This window comes from Strix uralensis, chromosome 23, assembly GCF_047716275.1.
Source record: "Strix uralensis isolate ZFMK-TIS-50842 chromosome 23, bStrUra1, whole genome shotgun sequence".
Lineage (NCBI taxonomy): Eukaryota > Metazoa > Chordata > Aves > Strigiformes > Strigidae > Strix > Strix uralensis.
Genome location: NC_133994.1, coordinates 5,642,157 through 5,654,163, shown reverse-complemented (window position 1 = coordinate 5,654,163; position 12,007 = coordinate 5,642,157). Strand labels below are relative to the sequence as shown.

The window sequence follows — 12,007 nt, the reverse complement described above, 5'->3', positions numbered from 1 at the left end:
AGTTCTCCTCCTAACTAGGACAACTCCACAGCACTCCAAAATTAGCCAACTTCCAAGCAGAAGGAAGACCATTCCGTCTGTGTTCAGCGCCCCAGATGAGAGAAATGCAAAAAAGTGAACAAGAGAAAATAATAAGAAGTAAATGCAATTAAAAGTAACGATGCAGATTTAATTAAAGGGCCCTATTCTCCCAACCCTTCATTCTTCAGAGATGCCTCATAAGCAAGAATTCATAGCTTGGGACCTGCACTTTTATACTTTTGTACCAGAAGTTGGGACATTTAGTTTTAGAAACACATGGTTTTTAACCTGGTGGTGTCTCTCCAGCATACAAACTCAAGAAGTTTGGTCTTCTTATTTTCAGCAGTTTATAAATACTTGCCACAGTTGTTATAACAGTCTCACACAGTCCTATTTACTTTAATTATCCCATTTTCATCCCCATTTTCCTGATTTCTTTATTGTGAGCAGGTAAAAATAAATACCTACAGAATGATGAACACCAAACAATATTCAAATAAACAAACCCCCAGATTCTGCAGAGACACAGACACTTTAAACACTCAGAGTATTTCCACAGAAATATATCTCTCCACTGTAAATTCGGCCTGGTTAGTAAAAGTCTAGTCTTTACAGGGACCTAAATATTTAACTCAACAGATGTACATTGCTAAACTTGTCCATTCAAAATTCATGAGTCAGACTCCCCCCCTCCCTGAGCTGCTAAATCACAGGATTTTCTCAAAAGCTATTAAAAATCCATTTCTTTGGAAGTTTCTTATTTGTCCTCTGGCTTTGGAGGCTTTTGGGAGCACTAGGCCACATTTCCAAGCTTCCTTCTCTAAACACAAGTGCTAGAAACATGTCATTCCAGGAGCTGGGGATCAAAGGAGAACACCAAATATTGGAAGACTCACAATAAAAGCTCAAGAGCTGGCAGCGGTCCTGCAAACACTCATGTATGTGAGTCACTTTTACTCACATGAGTAGTCACATCAAAATCAGAGGAATTAGTCTATTATTATTAATTATTGTTATTATTTATGTGTGTGGCAATAGCACGTAGGAGCTGTGATCATGGAGCAGGGCCCCATTGTGCAAGGCACTGACAAATCCAGAGCAAAACCCCGGTTTCTGCCCCAAAGACCTTACAGTGTAAGCATCATCGGACAAGAGGCAACAGGTGGAGACAGACACAGACAGGGAAGCGCACGGGAAGAGCGAGACGCTCCTGCAAGGGGTTCTGTGTGGGTGTGCTGACGCAGAGCTCCCTGCTCCGAATGAGTAAAGTTATTCAAGAGTTTACAGGTTTGCATAGCTTGGGCCTAGGGCCCAAACCCTGCAAGCCCTGTGATGGAGGCAGACACCTCCACCAGTGCGCAGTCCCACAGACTGAATTCATGCAAGGACTGGGGGGCGGTCAGGCGTTCCCCAAGCCCCAGAGTGGAGTGCAGGGGTGCCGGTGAGCTGAGAGGGAACTGGGGGCGAAGGAAAGGGTCTCTGTGGACGGTTTTGCACCACAAATCATGCACACATAACTATAACGTATACTAACTGCCTCAGTAAGATGAGAGAGCTGAGAAAGAAAAGGTAGAGCTGAAGAAAGTAGTTTCTTAACACAGAACTGGGATGCCTGCCTGCTGGAAATTCGGGTGCATGCAAATGTAGGGGAACCCTCACTCTGATCCTGCAGACATCCCCCAAACCCAGCCCAGTCCACGAGGCTGCCCGTGGCTTGCATGCCTGTTCCTTGATGTTTTCTCTGGGATCCAGACCTGCAAAAGTTAGTCCTGTGCATAACTGCCAGCAAAGCGAGCACTGCAGACCACCAAACCAAGACATAGTACAGTTGTAGATGCAACGAGCCAGTGGTTAGTCCTAAACTTGAGTGAAATCCAGACTAAGAACATAAGCAGAAGAAAAGTACCAAAGTTTGAAAGTTTCTAAAATAGAAACTGAACATTATGCCTAGGAAAACCAGCTGGAGAATAAAGAGATACACGCAGCCTAGGTATTCGTGATCTCCACGGAGTTTAGTCGTAGGGAACTAAGGTGAGCAGAAGTCACCAGGCTGCAAAATAAAAAATTTTACAAAACTTGCAGTGCGTCGCTGGGAAGGAGGACGGGCGGTGGGGAGGAACCGCCTGGTGCGGGGACAGGGCAGGAGAGAGGAAGCGGGCGGCGCGGGCTGGGAAATGGGGACACTTTCTCGCCTTTTCCCTTGCCAGGGGAGGGGGATCCGGTCCGGGTTTTGCAGGCGCCCCTCCCTTGCCTGCCTGCCCTGCCTGCCTGGAGATCGAGTCCGCTCCGTGCCCGCTCCCTCCCCGCCGCTCCCCCCTTCCCCTCCCCGGGCGGGCCGGGGCAGACGGCGGGCGGATCCAGGCCGGGTTTTGCGCACCGCTCGCCCTCCTGTTAGAAATAGGAAAATTCAATAATCAAAGCAAAGGGGAGCGCGAGGAGGAAAAATCCGGGATCAGGGCAAGTTTGATGGCGCATGCGCGCTGCAGCCTCCATCCCAAACACACACACATTTCCCTTGACTTGGAAAGTCACCCAAAGCAGCCCCAAGTGCAGGTAAGCCCGTCCGCTCCCGCCCGGCCCCGGCCCCGGCCCCGCCGCCGGCAGCCCTGGCTCGGTGGCGCCGGGGCCGGGGCGCTGCGCGGGCGGGCGGCCGGCGGCGCTGCCCGGCAGGTGGGCACCGCGCTCCGCTCCGCGTCCGGCTCCCGCGGGGCAGCGCCCAGCCTCCGCGGGCACCGGCCGGCAGCGGGGCCGCCGGCGGCCGCCCGGCTCCGCGGCAGGCGGGCAGCGGCGGAGGGTGCCGCGGCGGCGGCGGGAGAAGGGGCGGGGGGGTGGGGGGGGGGTTGCTGGCGGTGGGGCAGCACCGTGCCCGCTCGGCGGCGGAGCCGGGGCCGCGGCGGCGCCCGTGAATTCCAGGACTTTGGCAGGAGCCCGGGCAGGGGACGGGGGAACACGTGTTCCCGCTCCGCGCCCGGCGCAGGTAACCGCAGCCCCACACCGCCCGGGGGGTCCCGGCGCGGCCGGGCGCAGGCACCGGGGTGGGGGGTGGGGGGAACGACGGTGGCAAGAAAGTTGGGCGAGCGGCGGCGGGAGCACTCGGCGGGGAGGGCCGGGTGCCGGTGGGGCGAACCGTGCCGGGGAACTTTCTGCAAAGTGGCCGGGCCGGGGCCGGCAGCGCTTTGCCCGGCGCCCGCAGCGGGACGGCCGCAGCCCCCCGGCGGGGACGGGACGGGGTGGGCAGGGGCCGCGGCGGCTGGGAGCGCGGCGCGGGGCAGCCGGTGCCCGGCCCCCCGGGCGAAGCAGCAGGTTATTTTTACCCGGTGGCATTTGCAGAATGCGCAGCTGATTTGCCATCCGGAGCCAGGAAGTTTCCCCCCCCCCACCCCTCCGCCTCCTTCTCCTTCTCGCCCCCTTTCCCCCTTTCCCCCCGTGAGCGGCGGGGCAGCGGCGGGCGGGGGGCGGCCGCCCGGGGCCGGGGTGGCGGCGGCGGGTGGAGGGGGGGGGGGGCGCGGGCCGGGGCTCCCGGGGGAGCCGCTGCCCGCGTCGGAGGCTCCGGGCACCGGGAACAGGTGTCCGAGCCGTCACTCAGGGCCAAGCCGGCGGGGCGGGGGGTGCCGCGGACGGAGAAGGCGAGGAGCGGTCCCGGGCCGAGAGCCCTAGCGCTGCCGGCCGCGGAGCGGCGGTCCCGGCGGAGCGGCGGCCTGGGGTTGGGGTTGGGGTTGGGGCGGGGGGGGGGAGCAGCCCGGGGCGCAGAGGAGGAGCGGGGCTCGGCGGCGGGCCCGGGCGGCGAGCGAGCTGTCAAGAGGCTCGGGCGGGCGTGGGGCTGGCGCGGCCGCTCGCCTCGGTGCCGGCGCCGGGGCCGCCCGGCTGCGCGGCGGGCAACTTCTTCGGCAAACTTTTAGGGGTGGGTTGCGGCTGGAGGCTGCTCTGAATCACGGCGGTTTTGATCGATCGACCCGAGCCCTCCTGCCCTTTCGGGCTGGAAAGGTGAAACTTTTCAGGAGCTGCACGTCCACCTTCTGTGTGCCCCCTCCTGTCCGCGCCGCACTGCACAGCGGGTCCTCGCAGCCGGCTCCCTGGAAGAGTAGCTGTCTCTCCCAAAACTTCATTGATGAATTTATTTCCTCTATTGATTTGCTGACTCTTAGTGTGGAATAATTTCTTGCGAAGGTTTTGGACTTCTCATTTCCAGAAGTCCTGCCTGCTTCCCACCTCCCCTTTATCTATGTGTCGCTGCCACCTTGTTAACTACCCTAAAGGTGGTTTGGAAGAGTTTATGGGGGAATATTGTTGAACTTCAGTAATCAAGTTTCCAGATCTTATGCCTCCTGTTTAATTTATTAGACTAGTTATTTATTCTGTTGATGATAATCTGTTGCTGGTTTCTATGGAGATGTTAAACTGATCTCTTTCAGAAATCAAACTCCATATGCACTAAAACGTTTAAAGGAGCAGCGTCCCCTTTTGTTTTCAGACTTTGTACCTTTTCAGTGCTTTTATTGGGCTCCTGTATATTTTATATATTAAAGCCTGAAGTTGAAGCTTTGTGCAAGACAGAGCTTATTATGGCTAACAGAAAGTCAGGGCTTTGATCCTTTTTTTGCATCATCATTTAAAACAGATCATTTTTCCCCCCTCATCACACAAGATAGCAGAACCCTTTCAAGATCAAAGAGTCCAGCTAAAAACTATTGTTTAAAAAAAAATAGAAAAAGAGCCAGTTAAATTAGGGGGATGTTTCCTTAATCTGCTTATTTTGTTCTAAAGATTTTTTTTTTTAGCAGAGAAAACAACAACAACAACAGAAACTTGTGGCAACTATATTGTTATTTTTATACCTCCCAAGTCTTTTTAATGTTAAAATAAGTTCAAAGTCAAATATCTCTAAAGATGAAGTGCTTGTTAGGGTGTTTTTATTACTTGACTTCTAAATGTGGAAGGTCAGAATCCAGAAAGCTACCGCATTAGAGAAGGTTTTAATAGTCTTTGTCTCATCTTGATGAGAGAGAAATCTAAAAAACGTTTCCCCCGCAACATTTATAAATTATTTCAAAGAAGTCTCTCTGCATGTAACTCAGTTTTCATTATTTCTTAACTTATCCATTGCATTATTACATGTGATTCAGTGTAATATCACTTTATAAGAAGTAATCGAGGTGAGAGAAGAAAATTTTTTTTATGCTTAAAATTTGAGAACTCAGGGTAAGCTGGTGTGTTGATCAGGCTGACGCACAGTGCACACCAACTGTGGTTTTTTGCTCATCTTCTGGAGAAAAGTTAAAAGGTTTGCAAAGAAAATACTACCAGCACAATGCATGTTTAATACAGCAAAAAAAAAAAAAACCCTGTTGTACTTTCTCTTAGTGTATCTTCAAAATGTTTCCACTCCCTAAAACAGAAATGTTTTTCCTGTCGGTATGCTTCCATACTAATCTTAAAAATAAAAGAATAATCCTAGAGGAAATAGTGCATGTAACCCCTGTAACTCATGTATGTTTGTGTGTGTATGTGCATATACATTTATATTTCACATAGATATATATATACACACACATGTATATGGAAGACAGTTAGGTGATTTATGATCTGTCCATACTAGACTTTATCTTTTTTCCTTGTTAATTTTTCTCCTTTTTTTTTTTTTTTTGTGATTCGTAATGTGGTGGAGCATTTAAATTTTTTTTTTGGTAAATATTCTGTTTATTTGTTTGATTTGAATTGCAAACAGAATTGACTCTGACAAGTAAAAAGAGGAGGGGGGAAAAAAGGAAACACTATGGCTTTAAACTCAGGAGTTTGCATATTCTCCTTGTATCTTTCCCCTTTGCTAATTATTGTGTTGTTTTCAGAGCAAATATGTCATATCCATGGCGACCAGGCAGGTTTATTGTCTTTCAGAAGCAATAGCTCACATAAGTAATTAATGACTTCTTTTTTTTTCCTCTGGCTTAGGTTAAACAGATCATTCAAGGAAAGTCATATCTCTCTCTCCCTCTCTCTCTCTTTTTTTTTTTTTTTTTAGCCCAGTGACATAAGAACATGAGTTAGAACAAGAAAATACTTTAACCAAGAAGTCAACAGCTTATTTTTCCTCATTTCTTTTTAAAAGCTCCAAGTGTCAGCTTTCCACACACATGACGTTGTCATTCTTGCAGTTTCAGAGCGAAGCCTTGGTACAGGGAAAAGCCACTGAAAGCTGGAGTTCAGTTGGTGGTTGTACAGCTGAGCAAAGTGTGTGTGTCTCTGTGTGTATATGTGTGGGGAGGTATTATTCTTGCTTAAGGGTTTTGCTGTGTACTGGGAAAAAACGTTTCCCTCACTATCCCCCCCCCCCCCCCCCATTCTATCTGTATTAAAATCAGTGTTAAAATAAAGGTGTGTTTTTGTATCTTGCAGATTGTAATTCAAACAGTTTCCAGGAAAGAATTAGTAATTCATTTTTATATACAGCGTATATACACACACGCTTGAGCTCCACCCAAAACAATCAAGCTAGCTGGAAAAAAAAAAACTTATTTCCTTTTTCTTTTCAAGCCCAAGCAAACTTGCACAGTGACTTTCAAAAGCTTATTAAAAATAGCCCCCCATTTTTGCAGGGAGTTTGCTGCAGGTATGAATCTTATCCTTTGCCTTTCCAACTCTGTTTCTTCCCATTAAAGCTGAATTTGCTATCTGTCCAAGCCAGGGGCTGGTTATCCACTATGATTTACTGAGGTGGTGATTTTCTCTTCCCCCCCCCCCCCCCCCCCCCCCCCCCCCCAGCACCTTCACCCCTGTTTTGTTTTTACTAATTTCATTTTCAGAAGGATTTATACACAGTCCAGCTATATAAATTCCTTGGGAGATAAAAGCGCCGCACACTTCCATAAACAAAAGCTTTTACTTGCATCCTGTCTTCCTTTTTTTCTTAAAGTAAAAAGGAAAAAACCCTAAAAACAAAACCCCAAGCCATCTGATTGAAGCAGGTATCATAAATGTATGCTGGTAATGATTCTGTATTCCACAATGCTGCTACTTTAACTTTTAAAATCTGTTTCCTTTCTGGTTTGTAACATTAATCAAAGAGCCGCTTCCTTCCAATTTTTCCACAGACTGGGGCTAATTAGAACCACTCGAATCATATTTTGTAAATTCCATGTGGATGTTACTTTAGGTTTCAAGATCGTGAATGCTTCAGGTTCAGTCTGACTAGGCACTCTTAGGGTTATTTTTATTAATGTTTCTGTCTCCCAAACCAATTCACGGTTTCTCTCCGTTTACCCCAAATAGATTTGTGGGTTCACGAATAGGGGTGTGTCAGAAATAGGCATTACAAGTTAGGAAAAAGAAAAGCCGAGAAGGAAGGAGATTTTGCAGTGTAGTTTCCGAAGAGCAACAGAGAACCCCCTAAGTAACGTGAAGCTGAGGATTCAAGAGACTTGATAATTGAGCCCTTAACCTCCTGATGTCTATATCAGAAAAACAGAGTCTAGCTGAAGGAGACAAAGAATAAAGCAAATACTGGGTAGGAGCAAGCTGGGGAGATGACTGAAATATTGAAGTATAGTTCAGGATATGTATAAATCTGTATATTACGTTTCCTTAGGTTCAGGTTTTCCCTCTGGTGAAACGTAGCTGGTTTAAAGGTGGCTTTGGGAGAACCTGATGTTTCTAATGCAGCCGAGAGCCTGGCGTTTCTGTGGCGTGAGCAGATGTAACTTGGAGAGACTTCTCTTGGAATTGGTGTTTATGTTTCCCCGTTTCCTTTTGTTTTTGAAGGACTGACTAGTGATTTTTTTTAAAAATCTTTATGGGAAGTTAAATAGCTAGAAGTTGGGAGTTTTCAGGTTGTGATTATTAGTCTGTGCTAAAGGGATTTGAATTGAACCACTTTGAGCACCCGGCAGGGCGACAGCTTCCATGCTCTGCTACAGTATTTCTCTCCTGTATATTTGTGTACCTAAACAGGGCATCCAAGAATTAGGGGGCAGTGGGCTCACAAGAGGGATCTTAAAGTTAACTTGCTTTTGGTATATAAGACTGCAGCTTCAAAGAAAAGCAAGAGCGCATCGTAAATTTTGCTAAAATTAATCAACCGTTTAAGAGCTCCACATTAACGAGGTTTTCCAGGCAAGCAGCTTTCTTCTCTTCTTCTTCTTCTTCTTTCTCATTCAAAGTCCGAGAGGGTTGGGGTAGAGGGGGGAGAATATGAGTAAGAAGAGTAAAGGGTGGAATTTGAGTAGAAATAATAAAAACAAAAAAGGCTGGATTTGTAGAATATAAATCCTCATGTGTCCTTGATCCATATTGTCAGGGTTTTTTTTTTTGGTCGGATTTGTCCTGTGTGCCTTTGACGGAAAAGGCACGTAGAGAGAGAGAGAGAGAGCGCGCGCGACAGAGGGGGAGAGAGAGAGAGACGTGTCACTGCTTTGGAGCTCATTATCATTCTTAATAAGTCTTAAGGAATAAAGAGGAGCATTGAGTGTAAATGCTGGGTAATCCTAACACTCCTCAAGGTGAGAGGAGTCTCGAGGACACAGAGAAAGAGAGCGAGGAGGAGGGGGCTACTGCGGGGGCAGGAGAGGAGATGTGGATGAAAGTGGTTTCTAAGGGAGTGGGCATGGGTTAGTAGGGCTTGCGGCTCCGGGGCGCTTCGGTTCTGTTCCACAGGCCTGTGCCGGGGAAAGTTGTCTCCAAGTTTGCATCCCAGCGATGGTAAGCAACCCAGCTGGACCTTGGGGCTGAAATATTGGCCTCTAAGGATGGTGTTGTCTGACAGAGTTGGGTTTGAGGAACAAGTCTGCTGTCCGCCCTTCTTTGGCCTGTGCTAAAGGGTCTCGCTCCCCGAGGGGGAACAGTGCCCCGGGGCGGGTACTGGGCTGGGTGCTTTGCCCTGCCTCCGGCTTGGCGCCTGCTCCCTCAGCGCGGGGTGAGACCTCGCTCACTTCTCAACCTGTGCACCCTGTTCTTAGCTCCTTTCCGTTGCAGTCTGGTTGGATGTCACAACTCCTTCTCTTTGCCTGGATTGCCTCAAGCATCTGCCTCCCCGCACCTTTCCTCGCCGGGGAGGCTGCACCGGCGCGCAGCTCGGACACTAGGTGGCTTAAAGTACAGGCAAGGCGGTAAGGCAGAGATCTTCATTCACTCCTTCTGGTGGGCTCCTTTATTCAAACTTCAGGCTGACAGCAAAACATGGAGATGTCTTTGAATCCGTTGTGGATTCAGATATCGCGCGACCTCCTTGGCGGTGTGTTTGCAGTCGCGTTGAAGGGTTGGAGCCTGTGGAGCAGTAAGAAAGAGGACACCGATGAAGTGAATTCAGGGGCTGGGCTGCTTGCTCTGATGACAAAGAGTCAGGAACCTGCCTGCATTGCTGGGTCCTTCCCTCTCCAGGCAGATTTCACCATACCCATTTTAAAGGGTGTGCGTGTTCCTTTTGGAAAAAAACATTTCAGGGTTGGCAGAGCCCTTCTTACTGCGTTGATGTGTCATGGAAGATGCTGAGCCTTCAGCGATGCCCACTGGCCCTTCCTCCTGGTCTCTTATCTCAAGTCCAGTTGCAGGCAGAAGCAACTGCTGTAATTGGGAATTTGCCTAATGCATCCAAAGCCTAAAGAGGGGGGTGGAATAGCACTTGAATTATTATTTTTTTTTTCCCTCCTGCAGTCTGTGTTGTCTCTCCGGTTCAGCCCATAGCTTCTGGCTGAAGCAGAAGCTTTACCTTTTTTTTAAACAACTGCAAGTACCTTGGAGCAGGTGGGAAGGAGTTGTGGATGCTGAGTTTTGATCAGTTGGCAGGAGAAGCCAAATACAATGAGGCGGAAGTCTTGCTAAATGCTGATTTTTCTGGGTCCAGGTGCTTGGCTTCAAGGTTAAGTGTTACACTGGTAATATTATTAGGTATTAAGTTATTAGTAATGGCACTGTGGGACTTGCCTGTACTTGGTAGAGAACCGCTAAGAAACTGTATTAGGACTGAGTTCATCCTGGTTTCTCTGGTAGTGTCCTTCCCACATGCCTCAACCCTGAGCTGGAGGGAGCAGTAGAAAATATGAATGCAGTTTTTGTGCATCGTCTGTCTTTTGAACTCTTTCCTGAGATGACTAATGAGTTGTAGCAAGGAGGCATGGGCTCTTGTACTGAGGGATCTGCCTGCAACCCCCCACTCGCTCTGTCCAATGGCTGTTGATGAGGTGTCAGCTAATACCTTTCACGCGTGATTGAGCTGGTCTAGAATAGGACCCGGAGGTACAAGAGTCTGTACTCCCGGGGCGAGCTCTAGAGCCGTCCAGCTGCGGAGGCCTCGCGTGTAATAAGCGCTGTAGGAAAAGGGTCTGCGTTTGTGGAACTGTCAGTTGTTTGGGGCCTTTGGCTCCTTGCCCGCCATGGCATTTTGGGGTAGTTTTCTCTCCACAAGGTACGTTATTTTTGTTCTGCCATCAGTGACGCTGTTTTGAAACAAATAGGTTGCTTCTAAATTCTGAGCCATAGGGCTTGTCATTTCAACGACAATACAAGAAGTCACCTCCGAGTTGGTCTCTGAGGCTGGTCCTCATCCTTCTCCCTGCAAAGGCAGCAGGCAAGGCTGGTCCCAGTGCTGGCAGGGCAGCACAGTGTCGTGCATACCAGCATCCATCAGACTTGGGAAGGAAGGAGGTAGATGAACTCTACAGATTTTTCAGGGGCTTTTTAGTTTTGGGTACTATCCTTTAAAAGAACAGTGTGAACTGGAAATCTTAGAAAGAGAATCCTTGCATCCCTTTGATGGGGAAGGACTATTTGCAACTGCGAAAGGGGTCTTAGTCATGTACTAAAATGCGTTGTGTAATGTCACTTGAGGAGACTGCAGTAGTCCTTGTGGAACAAGTGTTGAGAGTGTGACCCTAGCACAAGGTTGTCTGGTGAGCTGGGAGAAAAGTTGACTGGCCAGTGTTTCCTGAAAGTATGAAATAGTCTTTCTCTGGTCCTGACTTGGACTTGAAGGTGGTTGACACTTGCTTGTAAGCTAGTTCTTTTCTGTCCTCGTTTTGCTTCTGCTTCCAGTAGGGCTTTTTGTTCCTAAGCAGTATGACTCCCAGCCTTACACCTTTCCCAGTGTGGCTAGGTAGAGCCTTCTAAATAACAAGACATCAACATAGGTGTCAGAAATGCAAACTGAGCTATATGATCGCAGCCTGTGGCTTTGAGGTATCTCCCTCCTGCCCTGCTCAGCCCATCCCCATGCCAGTGAGAGCAAGGGCTGCACAGAGTCATGCTTGTCTGTGTGTTGCATGATGAGGCTGGCAAAACAGCTCTGAGGCTGGCAACCAGCTCCCAGCCTGGCTGCCTCCCCATGGTGGCTGTGTCTGCAGAACATCCTCTCTGTAGGGCTGCTGGTGACGAGCCCCTCCCTCCACCAGTGCCTCGGGCTGGTCCAGCTTTATACCAGGGGAGCAGTGTCCTTTCACACTGGTGAGCCAGCAAAATCTCTCCCAGGGGTTATTGTAACCTCTCAGCAGCGATTTGCAAACAGGCATTCGGAGATAAAGTCTTGGTGCCGAGCTAAGGGCCAGTAGGGCAGATATGAAACGCGGCAGGTTTATGAAAGGGAAGGTGTATGAAATGCAGCCTGCATCTCCCATTTCACTGCACTATGCCAAAACACACAGTTTCTTATTTCAGTCACTGTGATCTTTCAAGGAGGTTAATTTCCATGACGAACTCCGGGCCACGTGCTTGGAGGATTTATCTAATTAGACTGACACTTTTCTTTTTTAAAAAAGAAAATTAAGCTGCACCTTGGAGGACTTAAGTATTTTAAACTGTGGGAGCGGCAGCAGGCGGTGTGATCCCTGCTCACAGAGCAGGGAGAGAGGAAATTTCCCCTTTTTCAGTCTCCTGTTTAAGACTTCACCAAAGGTCCCCATTTACTTAATTTTCTTACATGGTGGCTGGATGCTAAAGAGTGTTTTATCCTGCCTGAGTGAGTTCCTAAAGCCTCAGCTGGCTCTTTAACTCATGTAAACTATTG

The 12,007-nt window shown here is 48.8% G+C and overlaps 1 protein-coding gene across 4 annotated transcripts in view; it reads left to right on the top strand.

Annotated features, from left to right (window-relative positions):
* The first annotated feature begins 2,411 nt into the window (after positions 1–2,411).
* CASZ1 (castor zinc finger 1) overlaps positions 2,412–12,007 on the top strand; it is a 206,885-nt gene continuing 197,289 nt past the window's right edge. For 2 of the 4 annotated variants that reach the window (XM_074892922.1, XM_074892918.1), the window contains exon 1: positions 2,412–2,574. The gene's annotated coding sequence lies outside the window, so the exon portion shown is untranslated. Of the gene's footprint in view, positions 2,575–2,608; positions 2,692–2,890; positions 2,999–12,007 lie in introns of those variants that run through there. The other 2 variants (XM_074892919.1, XM_074892920.1) reach the window with 2 other exon arrangements.